Source organism: Bos indicus x Bos taurus, chromosome 7, assembly GCF_003369695.1.
Source record: "Bos indicus x Bos taurus breed Angus x Brahman F1 hybrid chromosome 7, Bos_hybrid_MaternalHap_v2.0, whole genome shotgun sequence".
Lineage (NCBI taxonomy): Eukaryota > Metazoa > Chordata > Mammalia > Artiodactyla > Bovidae > Bos > Bos indicus x Bos taurus.
Window position 1 is genome coordinate 8,863,999 of NC_040082.1, and position 13,372 is coordinate 8,877,370.

A 13,372-nucleotide genomic window follows, 5' to 3' on the forward strand; every position below is an offset into this window, starting at 1 on the left:
GGGAAGAGAAGATAAGCTCAGGATACTAGAATATAAAGTCATTAGGACCAACGTGTCTCTGACAAAGCTGTAGAAAAAACAATAACCACTGGCCCTGGGATTCAAAGGAAGTTCCAGGAACCAAAAGGGCCCCATGCCTCCAACTGACATTTCCGACCTTCAGCGGAGGAAAAGCAGTCATTGTGGCGCAGGATTCTAGAGCATAGCACCGAGTCTAAATCCCAGCTCAGGCACCTCTAACCCCTGTGGTCTTGGGCAAGCTATTGATACTGAAACTTCCTGGGCATTGAGTCTCTCAACCATGAAATAAAGGAGAGAATAACCATACCTCTCAATGTTTTTCCGAGCACTCCTGTGAGCCAGGCGCAGAGGCAGGTACCAGGATAGAGTGCTGACTGAACCACGCAAGGGCGCTGAATTCAAGGAGCTTGCATTCTGGGTCAGGAGAGAAAACAACAAGCCATTAAATGAACAACATAACCTGATATATATGCGAAAAGACTCTGAAGAAACATATCATAGGATGACAGGATAAGAAACTGACTAGATGGGAGAATGACTTAGAATTGTCACCTCCATCTCAGTAGAAATGGCCTTTGAACAAGGAGAAGGATGCATAAAATAAAATCACAGGTCCTTCCAGACTCAGAGACCACCAAGAACAAAGGTCCCAAGACAAAAATGAGCTCAGAATGTTGAAGGAACATGAGGAAGCCCAGTGTGATTGAAGGAGCCTGAACAGTGACCAACAAATGTGGACATCTGTTCATAAATGGAGTCAAAGTAATAAAGTAACTAATGAATGGAGCTTGGGGTAGAGACTAGATCTAGAAATATAAATCTGGACGTCAACACAATCTTCTGCAAAGTACTCACCACGGTGTCTGAAAATTATAATTATGGATAAGCAAGTAGGAATCTCTCCATTCCCACTTTTCTAAGTAATTGAATTGATATTTGCATTAGGGAGACTGTTAGCAAAGACAGAAAAAAGAAGGAAGACAGGTAGCGCTGGATTGGCTCAGGGAGAACGCAGATGTTGCATGCTGAGTACCAACTTCTACAAAATAGGAGAAGCTTCCTGCTGTTTCAAGTTAGGCAGAATTCTGAGGCCAGCTGTGGCCTGTGTAACAATGTGTCCCACTATTTGCAAAATACATAAATGTGACAGATTTCTGAGGCTTTGGAATTACACTTCTTTGTTGTAAGTTTTAAATATTTGTAAATATATTCTGCATGTATGGATGTGAGAGTTGGACTGTGAAGAAAGCTGAGCGCCGAAGACTTGATGCTTTTGAACTGTGGTGTTGGAGAAGACTTGAGAGTCCCTTGGACTGCAAGGAGATCCAACCAGTCCATTCTAAAGGAGATCAGCCCTGGGTGTTCTTCGGAAGGAATGATGCTAAAGCTGAAACTCCAGTACTTTGGCCACCGCATGTGAAGAGTTGACTCATTGGAAAAGACTCTGATGCTGGAAGGGATTGGGGGCAGGAGGAGAAGGGGACGACAGAGGATGAGATGGCTGGATGGCATCACTGACTCGATGGACGTGAGTCTGAGTGAACTCCGGGAGTTGGTGATGGACAGGGAGGCCTGGCATGCTGCGATTCATGGGGTCCCAAAGAGTCGGACACGACTGAGCGACTGAACTGAACTGAAATGAACTGAAATATATTCTTAAGTATTTTTCTTTATTTAAATATTTTTATTTTGTTTCAAGTATTTGTTATTTCTCAGCATAATAATATGATTAGATACCATCACCACCCCTGTTTCACAGGTAAGAAATCTGATGCTCAGAAAGAATAACTTGTTTGCCCAAAGTACCCAAATAGTCAGAACTGGGAACCAAACTTGGGTGTCTCTACCTGAGACCACACTCCTATCTACTGTCACATATACAAGTAATTTGCTATATACGCTCCTTATTTGCACTCCACTAAGGTGGCACAGTGGTAAAGAATCTTTCTGCCAATGCAGGAGACGCATGCAGGGGTCCTTCACCAAGGATCCTTCCCCTGGAGAAGGAAATGGCAATCTACTCCAGTATTCTTGCCTGGGAAATCCCATGGACAGAGGAGCCGGACAAGCTACACAGGTTCGCAGAGTCGGACACAGCTTGGCGACTAAGCAACAGAACAACAACTGTACTTGAAGGTCTTCCCAACGGGGCTTGATTCTGGGATGGGATGTCTTGTACTGTCATCACTCTGGTTCCGGTATGTTCTCTAGTTTCTAAATTCTCATGCCATTTTCTGAAGGAAGCATCCAGGCACAATTCTTTTCTGTACTGATGTTGGTGGAAAACATTCGTTAAAATGCCAAACCCTATTTGCTTTAGTGATGAGGTCATCTTATAAGCAAGCTGACGATTTTAGCAACCGCCAGAATTTCAGATTATTTTAGCAATCACCTACCTAGTAGTCATCACCTACTCTATTTTTCAGCTGACAGGCATCCCATCTAGCTGCATGTAAAAATACACACATACAGATTATCAAATTAAGTTAGTGCCTCTGTTGTTATTGGTACCTCACCCACACAACAGCAGATTCATATACATTAACTAAAGAATAGCAATTTTTCAGAGGTTAGTCCTAAATAGGAATTTTATTTTTAAGGATTCCAGGACAATGAGAAGTAAAAACCTCCAGACTTATCACAACACAGACAGAAAAGCTAAAATATATTTAACCCTGAATTGCTTTGTCCTTTTCCTCCACCCCATGCTTTCTTTCCCCCCAGCCCGCTTCTATTTTCTGCAAGAAGGCTTCATAAAGGAGAAAAGTATGCCATGTACCACCTTGATTTGATTCCAGCAAACTAACCAGAATTTGAATTTTTATTAGCAAGACCCATAGGCAAGAGCAATAATATGCTATACCTATCAGAGTGGTTAGTTTTATTCATGAACTCATGCTGGGCTAAGAAAAAAAGAAGAGGAAGAAAAGCCAACTTCAAAGCATTATTGAAAGATGATTAACTCTCTAGCCGCAAATGAGAAGCACAGCTACTTTGATGTGCAAGGATTTTTAGTGCCTAAATTTAAAGAAAGGACATGTATGATACAAGTTTAATCATTAAAAAAAATCCAATAATATACTTCTTTTGCATCTTGAAAATCAGTAATTACCTAAGGGAATAAATAAATTAGAACTCAGCCTCAGAAATTAAGTCTTAAATGCAAAGTACACAAACCATATTCCTCCCTTATCATATAGTTCGGTGGCAAAATGCCAGCTCTAATATGTTCAGTACGGGAAATATAACTCTTGATATTGCCATTTTCTCACAGTCACCCCCTCCACAAGGCCTCTGGGCATTAACCAAGCTGCATACACATCTTCACCTCAAAAAACCATCTAAGTATAAACTGGAGAGTTATTCAATGTATAAATGATGTGGCGTAGGACTGCAAAGACTGTGATTGTATAAAAGCCTGTGTCAATACTGAATTTGAAACTAACCTTGACAATGACCTAAAATTGCCAGCCTGGGTACCCTGAGCAATCTCGGCCATAGTCTGCTTTCGCGTAAGAGCTGCGAATTATTATTTAGTATGGATAATTCTTAAAGGCATATGAAAACAGCCCATGGAATAAACTGTATATGTTTCAAGAGAAAATGGAAATTACAAAGGGAAAATTGAGTGGATTAAAATGTGTGACTTTTCATAGCAATGGCTCAAAGATACGGGAAAGGTGGAAGGTGGACACCATGTACTTTATATGGCTTTTAACGTGTAACGATATTAGATCTGATATTATTAATGAAAATACTTGCATTTTTACCAATCTGCATATATTTAAATAGTCTTCAAATCTACATGCTGAAACATCACAATTTTTTCTTCTCTCTCCTACCCAACTGACACATCTCCATCAATAACCACTTAGAAAAATAGGCAAGGCAATCTCAAAAAGAATTACTGTGCTTCATTATGTAAAATGAAAATGGAGCTTTTAAAACACACTCTGTCTGACATTCAGTTCTGTATGCTGCTACAGCAGGTCAAAAGCCATTAGCCACCTGCTGAAAATACATCCTAGGAAATAAAATGCCCTTCAAAATTATTTCACATATGGTATTTCCAAAGTAAAATGGGTGAGGTCATATTCTAAATGTCTAAAAATGTGATATCTCAAAAAGAAATACACTTACCATGTCAGAAATTAATTTGAACACAGATTTAATAATGGCCATATAATTTAGAACATTCACATTAGAGAAACAAAGTACCGTGTCTACTATGAGAGAAAAGAATACACAGAATATCCTACATTATATTTCTCTCTCCACTTCCGATGAAAGGAACAGACTCAATGTGATTCTAGGGATACTTAGGAAGTCTCGCCTACCATTCAACAGTCTTCTGGGGACCGATCCAACAGTCCCTTTGAGTCTTTAATACATTCTGTAAGTCTGTTTGGGTAGAAGAAGCCACACAAGAGGCCCTGTGCTACTGGACAGTAAATAGAGTTCACAAGTCTATCCCATTTAACCTTTTGAAACTTGGCAATGAAGTGAATGGCTTTCTATCGGTTTTCTACTAATAGATTCTATAAGGAATTATTAGATAACTGGTCACTTGGCACTTCATACAACCAGGCACTGACTCAATGCACATGAGTTTGGGTGAACTCCGGGAGTGGGTGATGGACAGGGAGGCCTGGCGTGCTGTGGTTCATGGGGTCACAAAAAGTCGGACACGACTAAGCGACTGAACTGATCTGAAGCTAAGTGCTTGATGCGTCTTAATGCATTTAATTCTCATAACAACTTTATGATGGAGGTAACATCCTACTGCCATCTTACAAGTAAGAAGACGTTTCCAGAAATCAGATCTGCACACAACTAGGCAAAACCTTACTTACCATGAGTTTAACACAGCAATGGAATCCGCCCTGCCCACTAGATTGTCTCCTTAACAGTAATTGTGCATATGTGCATCAAAAGTCTCTTTGGGGGGTAGTCTTTTTTTTTTTATTATTGTTTGTTTTAGAGATTCTGAAAATATGCAGAGAAGTCCCTTGGTAACTAAAATATGTAAGGTCTTCTTAGTAAGCCTCATGGAAGGAGGTTATTTGTTTAAAATCGCCCAGTTACTTAAAAGATTCGTTGTATAGATAGCAGGTGGCTACTTTCCAGTGAGGGAAACACAGTTTATAAGCGGCGAGGTCCTGAATAGGATGGGGAAACTAAGGGAAAGAAACTCAAGGGGCAAACGTACAAGGAGCGTCAAATGCGAGGATGGAGAGATGCTTTTTCTTTCGCTATTTTCTCAATGAACAAAAATAAAAAGGTAGCAGAATCAGAACCTGGTGTGCGATAGCAAAGATGTCTCCTACTTAAAAACTGGGAAGCTCACATTTTCTTGCCTTACTTAAAAGACGGACTTCTGCTGTGTGGAGCTGCAAATACCCAATCTCACTGTCCAAGCCCTGAGATACACATTCTGGTGCCATGACAGATTCAGATTCTTGGGTGTAGGGGCAGAGATGGGTCTGTAAGAGTCCCAGACTATTCACCTACAAATGTGGTTCCTAATATGGATCCAGGGCAACCCTTGATGACTGAACTCCTAAAGGGTCAGTGGAGTCACAGACGGCTAGTTCTAGAGGTTCTCATGGACTCGAGCCAATCTAAATCTGTTTGCACAAATCTTAGGCTGGCTCCACAGTATAATTGCCAGTGTCCCTTCCAGGGGCCCTATTCTGAAATCCATTCTCAGACTTCAGGAGTTTCTGTTGATGCTCCCGGGTTTTTGGGTTTTGTTTAATTACTTATTAAAAAGACGTTTCTCCCTTAAAAACGACACTGCCGGCCTCTAAATCTTCAGGTATAAATTAAACAAAATAACTCCTAGTTAATAAAATATGAATTCAAACAAAATGCTTCTGTTGAAATGGAGTATCTAAACTATTTCAGGAAAAAAAAATTCACTAAGCCCGCTGATATTAAGGTTTGGAAACAATTCCCTTTTCCACACTCAAAACAAAGGAAATTGAATCCCTGCTTTAACTGGAGACTGTTGCTATTTGTCTTATGGAAAAGGGCCAAATCATGCATATTTTTGTGACTTCAGTCAAGAATCAAGGTCAGTCACCAGATTTTCCCCCACATCAACACAGCAGCAGCATGAATACAGATGTTCCTTCTCCCTTTCAACATGAGTTTTCAAACTCAGTTTTCCCTCTCGGAGCAGTGAAGATTTCTTTGTTTGTCAAAAGGATAGCCATTAAGAAAATCACTTAGCTAATAAACAAGGAAATTAGCTAGCAAGCCTGATACAAAGCAGAGAGTAACAACACTAACAGTCTGTACACACGAATTAAGGAGGTCAAGAGCTGCTCTGATAAGCACTTTTAACTCGAAACTGCTAGCAGTACTCAAAAAACTGAGCACCACAGCATTAGGGGTCAGACAGCAGTTGTAACCTTTTTCCCTCGTCTCACTTGGTTCCCACAAAATCTCGGTAAGTTCTGAGTGCTTTCAAGTATGTGAAGACAAAAAAAGGGCAGCAAAAAAGAGGAAACAGAGGAAGCATCAGAGCAGGATAAGCTTTCTTCTGTTCCAACCATTTTTCTGTATCTTCTTTGGCTTGTCAGTGTTTGAAGGAACCAGATAAACAGTTGTTTAATTTTGAGACGAGCCGCAAAGCCTAAATAAACACCACACTGGAACTAGGCCTTGTAAATCCCAGGAAGGATGGTGCCAGATTTTGAAGCACATGGTTACCAACCAAAAAAAACCATAAGAGCAGAGTGTTTATGTTTACATTTTATATGATCAATAGGTATGTAATTTTAAAGCTGCTGCTGCTGCTAAGTCGCTTCAGTCGTGTCCGACTTTGTGCGACCCCATAGATGGCAGTCCACCAGGCTCCCCCGTCCCTGGGATTCTCCAGGCAAGAACACTGGAGTGGGTTGCCATTTCCTTCTCCAATGCATGAAAATGATCTTCAATTTTTTTTTTTTTTTTGCTTTCAACTCATATACAATTGGGTTTCTATCCCCTACGTCAGTGGTCCCCCACCTTTTTGGCACCAGGGACTGATTTGGTGGGAGACAGTTTTTCCACACCTCAGGCGTGGAGAGGGTGGTTTGGGGATGATACAACACCTTACATTTATTCTGCATTTCTCTTTTTAAATTAATTTATTTAAACTGGAGGATAATTACTTTACAATATTGTGGTGGTTTCTGCCACACATCAACATGAATCAGCCACAGGAACCCCCTCCCACCTCCCTCCCCTCCCCATCCCTCTGGGTTGTCCCAGAGCACCAGCTTTGCGTGCCCTGCTTCATGCATCAAACTTGCACTGGTCATCTATTTTATTTATGGCAATGTATATGTTTCAATGCTATTCTCTCAAATCATTCCACCCTCACCTTCTCCTACTGAGTCCAAAAGTCCGTTCTTTACATCTGCATCTTCTTTGCTGCCTTACAAGTAGGATTGTTGGTACTGTCATTCTAAATTCCATATATATGCATTAATATACAGTATTTGTCTTTCTCTTTCTGACTTACGTCACTCTGTATAATAGGCTCCAGGTTCATCCACCTTATGAGAACTGACTCAAGTGTGTTCCTTTTTACAGTTGAGTAATATTCCATCATGTATATATACGACAACCTCCTTATCCATTCATCTGCCTGTGGACATCTAGCTTGCTTCCATGTCCTAGCTACTGTAAATAGTGTGCATTTAACTTCTAATCTAAAGCCAACGCTGATGTGGCAGGTGGTACCAGTCCAGAACCTGGAGGTTAGGACCTCTGCTCTATAGTACCTGATGTTTGAATAAACAGGTGAAGAGTTAAAAAAGAAGAAAAAACTCATACACAATTTTTTGGTGGGAAGTAACACTAAAAATTGTAAATTTTACTAAATTTCATATTTTATCAAAATGTCTTCAGTTTTATACAAAAATTAAACTTTTCCTGAAAGTCTACATTTATATCTTCTCTCTGATTTTAAAGTAGCAAAGCTCCTCTGATTTAATCACTCCTTACAGGATGTGTGAAATGCTTTACTCAGCCCTTAGTTTAGTAATGCCTCCCTTCAATTGGTCAAAAATGTATTTAAATTGGTAAGAACGTATTTCTGCCAATTCATTCCAGGAAAACATTTCCATCTGCCCAAATCCCACCTCCACTCCAGGCTGGCCCTGCCCAGCCTTCTCCAAGATGACGGCCTCCCCACCACCTCCATGGAACCTGGTCGTCTCAGGGCTGCATGATCCTCCATATACTAGAAATAAAACAAAACATAACTAATACAGAGGTTGAGATGGTTGGATGGCATCACTGACTCAATGGACATGGGTCTGGGTGAACTCCGGGAGTTGGTAATGGACAGGGAGGCCTGGCGTGCTGTGGTTCATGGGGTCGCAAAGAGTCAGACACAACTGAGCAACGGAACTGAATACCAGTAATTCCTGCTTAAATGATCATTTAAGTTAGTTTCATAAAACAGAAAGAGTCTCAAGTGGCAACTGGCCAAGGATAAATAAATCACTTCAAGTATATCCTAAATTGAAAAGTAGTAAATAAATAATGAACTTTATTTAAAGTTCCCCAGTGAAGAGATCAGTGGGTATATGAATATGCTTAATGAATTTTTTAAAAGAAAGAAATGTGCATTTAATGTGTTAAATCAGAAATTTTTAGGTAAATATAATACAACATATTCCATATAACATATTGCTTAATTTTTAAGTTCTAAATGTAAAAATCATCTTCTCTAACTCTAATCACTTTACAAAATTGATAAATTAATTCTGTATAGAAATCTAAGATAAAGGTGTTGCTGTAATTACTTAACTCATTTAATATTTTCAAAATTCTTTTAAAATCTTTTAGTAGTTCGATTTTTTAAATGAGAAAGGATACTATTATATCACTTAATCAAAATGAGCTTTAAAATAAAGCCAGTACTTACTTACATACTTAATATAGTGAGGTATATATGTGTATATAATATACCTGAAGTATCAGTCAAAAGTCGTGTCCCACTCTTTCTGACCTCGTGGACTGTAGCCTGCCAGGCTTCTCTGTCCATGGACTTCTCCAGGCAAGAACACTGGAGTGGGCTGCCATTCCCTTCTCCAGGGGATTTTCCTGACCCAGGGCTTGAACCAAGGTCTCCTGCATTACAGGCAGATTGTTTACCATATGAGCCACTAGGGAAATCCCCATGATATACCTAAAATACCGCACTAACCAACTTTTTAAAATATTTCCCAATAATTTCAAAATTTTTTACATTTCCATTTATGAAAAGCTTTCATTTAAACATTAAAAACAGAAACACCTAGACACTTTAGATTTAATTCATATAGATATTTAAATATGTTATCTATGTGTTTCTTCTAGGAATTTTAAAAGCAAAGAAGCAGGTATTCCAGAAAAAATGTACAAGTTCACAGAAGGTATCTTACATAATTTTAACTTACATAATTTTAAAAGGAAGAAAGGAGAAAGAAGTCTAAGACACTATTTTAGTGTAGAAAGAAAAAAAAGTATATGTATTCAGTTCCTATGAAGACTAAGACTCCTGACCATGATGCAAAGAGGGAGCTTTCTTTTTAGAGAAAATAAATTGATTTCCATATAACTTCCACCTCCCATATCTTTTAACATATACACAAATCCACATATATACACGCATCAATGTTAACTTTGACATATCTGAAATGAATTTCCTAAATTCCATAATACTATGTTGAAATATAAATTATAATCACCAAACAACATATGGTTCCACTTGGCAGCACTCTTATCTGCCACCAGAGACTTTTGTGGTACCACTTTTTTTTCTAGGATGGCTAAACAAAGAACATTTCCTGCTCACAATCAATTTTTCAGCCAGCATGAGACTACCAAAAACCTCAAAAACTCTGATTTGCAAGAAGAATAAACCAGTGGTAACTATATGTTACAAATCCTTCACTGGACAAAATTATGGTTTGTAGAGCTCCTTTAGATAGGGAGCACTTTGAGTGTATTTCAAAGAGATCTCAAATTACCAAAACTAAATCTGCCATAAAATTATAATAGTACGTTGCCCCCTCCAACTCTTCATAACACCAATCGGTGGCAAATGGGTGACCATATATGATATGTTGTTGAAAGCTTAGGCAAGCAAAGAGATCTTAATAGTCAATTGTTTGGTAAACTGATAAAAAGGCTCTTGCAATTGTCAAATGTTTTTATAGAAATCCATGCATTTTCTGGAACTTGGTAAATGCTTGTTTTGAAAGTAACCGTATAGTCTTTTCACGTGTCTTTTATCACTGTTGAATTGGAGAGCAATTTATGTCAACACAGATTTCATTGACCTTGAAGGGTTTTCTCAAAGTTGTGATCTTGGCATTACTTCTGCCACCTCACATATCCTTTAACATACACACAAACCCACAGATATACACACACCAATGTTAACTTTGATACATCTGAAGTGAATTTCTTAAATCCCATAATAGTATGTTGAAACAGAAATTATAACTCCCAAACAACATATGGTTATAATCTTCATTCATGGAAAATAGGGCCAGAGAGTTGCTCAAATACTTTGCTGCAAGAAATTCTCAATAATTAGTTTATTATTATCTTCCTTATGAGGATGGGAAAAACTTCTCTCAATGTTTGCACATTGCTCAGTAAAAATGTCAACTGTTGCTGGGTTTCAGCAATACTTGGCTTAATGGAGAACACCCAAATGGAAATGTTGACTACAGCTGTACTTTCCCTCAAGAGACTCCTAGCATATCCTACATAAAGACAAGTTATCTGAAGTTATCTGGTTGCATATTTTAAGGGTGATTTAAAACTGACTGACAGGGTAAGTTTTTCTCACCCGAGGTTGAAGAAAGGTCATTTACTTAACCTATCTGGCATTCAGCAACAGCCCCCAAACAGAATTATGTCATCTACCCAAAAGGCTTTTTTTTCTTTGTCTTGGTAATACTTGGCAAAGTGTTGAAAAACAAAGAAATCCATTGGGGGGGAAATAACAAAATTTACAACCAGGTTAATAATATCTTTTACACATAAATACATCTCACAAACAGAAAAAAGGAACATACCAGGTTAATCATGACATGTAGAAATACATCTGCTAAACAATCATATACAAATACTCACCACCAATGCGAATTAAAATAAATGATAATAATTATTCATGTCTCAAATTGGTGTTATTTAAAAATAACTAATTCCAGGATGGGCAATAGGTGGTCTGATACAGACCATATATCATGTATAGTTTATACTAATATCATGGCTTATAGAGCAGTATAAAGCTGCACAGTCTTTCTGAAGGACAATTCGGTGCATATATATCAAACGCCTTTTTAAACGTTCATATCTTTCTACTAAATTTTACACCTAGGGATTTATTTTTTAAAATAGGGATAGGCAAAAGATTAAAAGTATTTTCATCACAGTGTCACGTATAATAGCAAGAAAAAGAACAATATTCTAAAATCCTAGTAATAGAGGGCTGGTGCAGGCATAAAATAAAAGCGAATGCAGCTACTTAGAAAGCAGCTGTGAAAGAATATTTAGTGACATGAGAAAATGTTACCATTTAATGCTCAGTGAAAAAATATGCAGGTTATGAAACAGAATAATCGTTACAATCCTAATTTTATGCCTCTCAGCTTTGTATCTCTGCTTGTTCGTGTATGTGCATATATGCATGGACAGAACAGTAGAACTGCTGACATGCAAACAAATGGTATCAATGCCTAACTCTACGTGGTAGAATAATGGGTAACTTTTTCATTTTTGACTGCACCAGCTGGATTGTAGAAATCCCAGTTTCCCGACCAGATATTGAACCCAGAGCCATAGCAGTAAAAGCCCCAAATCCTAGACTACAAGGGAACTCCCAATAATGCGTAGTTTCTAAAATACTGTCACCTTCGTGCTTTTTTTGAACAAATATAATTCAGGAAACAACGGGGGAAGGGGAATATCAGTTCAGTTCAGTTGCTCAGTCCTGTCCGACTCTTCTCGACCCCATGAATCACAGCACACCAGGCCTCCCTGTCCATCACCAACTCCCGGAGTTCACTCAGACTCAAGTCCATCGAGTCAGTGATGCCATCCAGCCATCTCATCCTCTGGCGTCCCCTTCTCCTCCTGCCCCCAATCCCTCCCAGCATCAGAGTCTTTTCCAATGAGTCAGCTCTTCGAATGAGGTGGCCAAAGTACTGGAGTTTCAGCTTCAGCATCATTCCCTTCAAAGAAATCTCAGGGCTGATCTCTTCAGAATGGACTGGTTGGATCTCCTTGCAGTCCAAGGGACTCTCAAGAGTCTTCTCCAACACCACAGTTCAAAAGCATCAATTCTTCGGCGCTCAGCCTTCTTCACAGTCCAACTCTCACACCCACACATGACCACAGGAAAAACCATAGCCTTGACTAGACGAACCTTTGTTGACAAAGTAATGTCTCTGCTTTTGAATATGCCATCTAGGTCAGTCATAACTTTCCTTCCAAGGAGTAAGCGTCTTTTAATTTCATGGCTGCAATCACCAACTGCAGTGATTTTGGAGCCCAAAAAAATAAAGTCTGACACTGTTTCCACTGTATCCCCATCTATTTCCCATGAAGTGATGGGACTGGATGCCATGATCTTCGTTTTCTGAATGTTGAGCTTTAAGCCAACTTTTTCACTCTCCACTCTCACTTTCATCAAGAAGCTTTTTAGTTCCTCTTCACTTTCTTCCATAAGAGTGGTGTCATCTGCATATCTGAGGTTATTGATATTTCTCCTGGCAATCTTGATTCCAGCTTGTGCTTCTTCCAGTCCAGCATTTCTCATGATGTACTCTGCATATAAGTTAAATAAGCAGGGTGACAATATACAGCCTTGACGGACTCCTTTTCCTATTTGGAACCAGTCTGTTGTGCCATGTCCAGTTCTAACTGTTGCTTCCTGACCTGCATACAGATTTCTTAAGAGGCAGATCAGGTGGTCTGGTATTCCCATCTCTTTCAGAATTTTCCACAGTTTATTGTGATCTACACAGTCAAAGGCAAAGGGGAATATAGTCACTCACAAAAATAAAACTGGATAGCCTTTTATACTGGTGATGATCAGTTTTGAATAACTAGAATAAAGCTGCTCAGAATAATGAAAATAATGTTACTATAAGAGGCTTAAAATAAACCCTACCCACAGAAACGAATAGAGTGGCATCAACTTCTCAACCTCGCGAATGCAGGCAACTGAGCAATGATGGATAATCTATGCATATGCATGCACGCTCAGTCGTGCCCAACTTTTTGCAACCCCCTCAGGGACTGTAACCTTCCAGGCTCCTCTGTCCATGGGATTTTCTAAGCAAAAATACTG

At 39.1% G+C, this 13,372-nt stretch overlaps 1 protein-coding gene across 12 annotated transcripts in view; it reads right to left on the reverse strand.

Moving 5' to 3' along the window:
* The window catches only part of PAM (peptidylglycine alpha-amidating monooxygenase), a 324,946-nt gene that overhangs the window by 271,924 nt on the left and 39,650 nt on the right, over nt 1-13,372 (reverse strand). For all 12 annotated transcript variants that reach the window (XM_027545524.1, XM_027545523.1, XM_027545518.1 and 9 more), the window contains exon 2: nt 329-435. The gene's annotated coding sequence lies outside the window, so the exon portion shown is untranslated. The remainder of the gene's footprint in view (nt 1-328; nt 436-13,372) is intronic.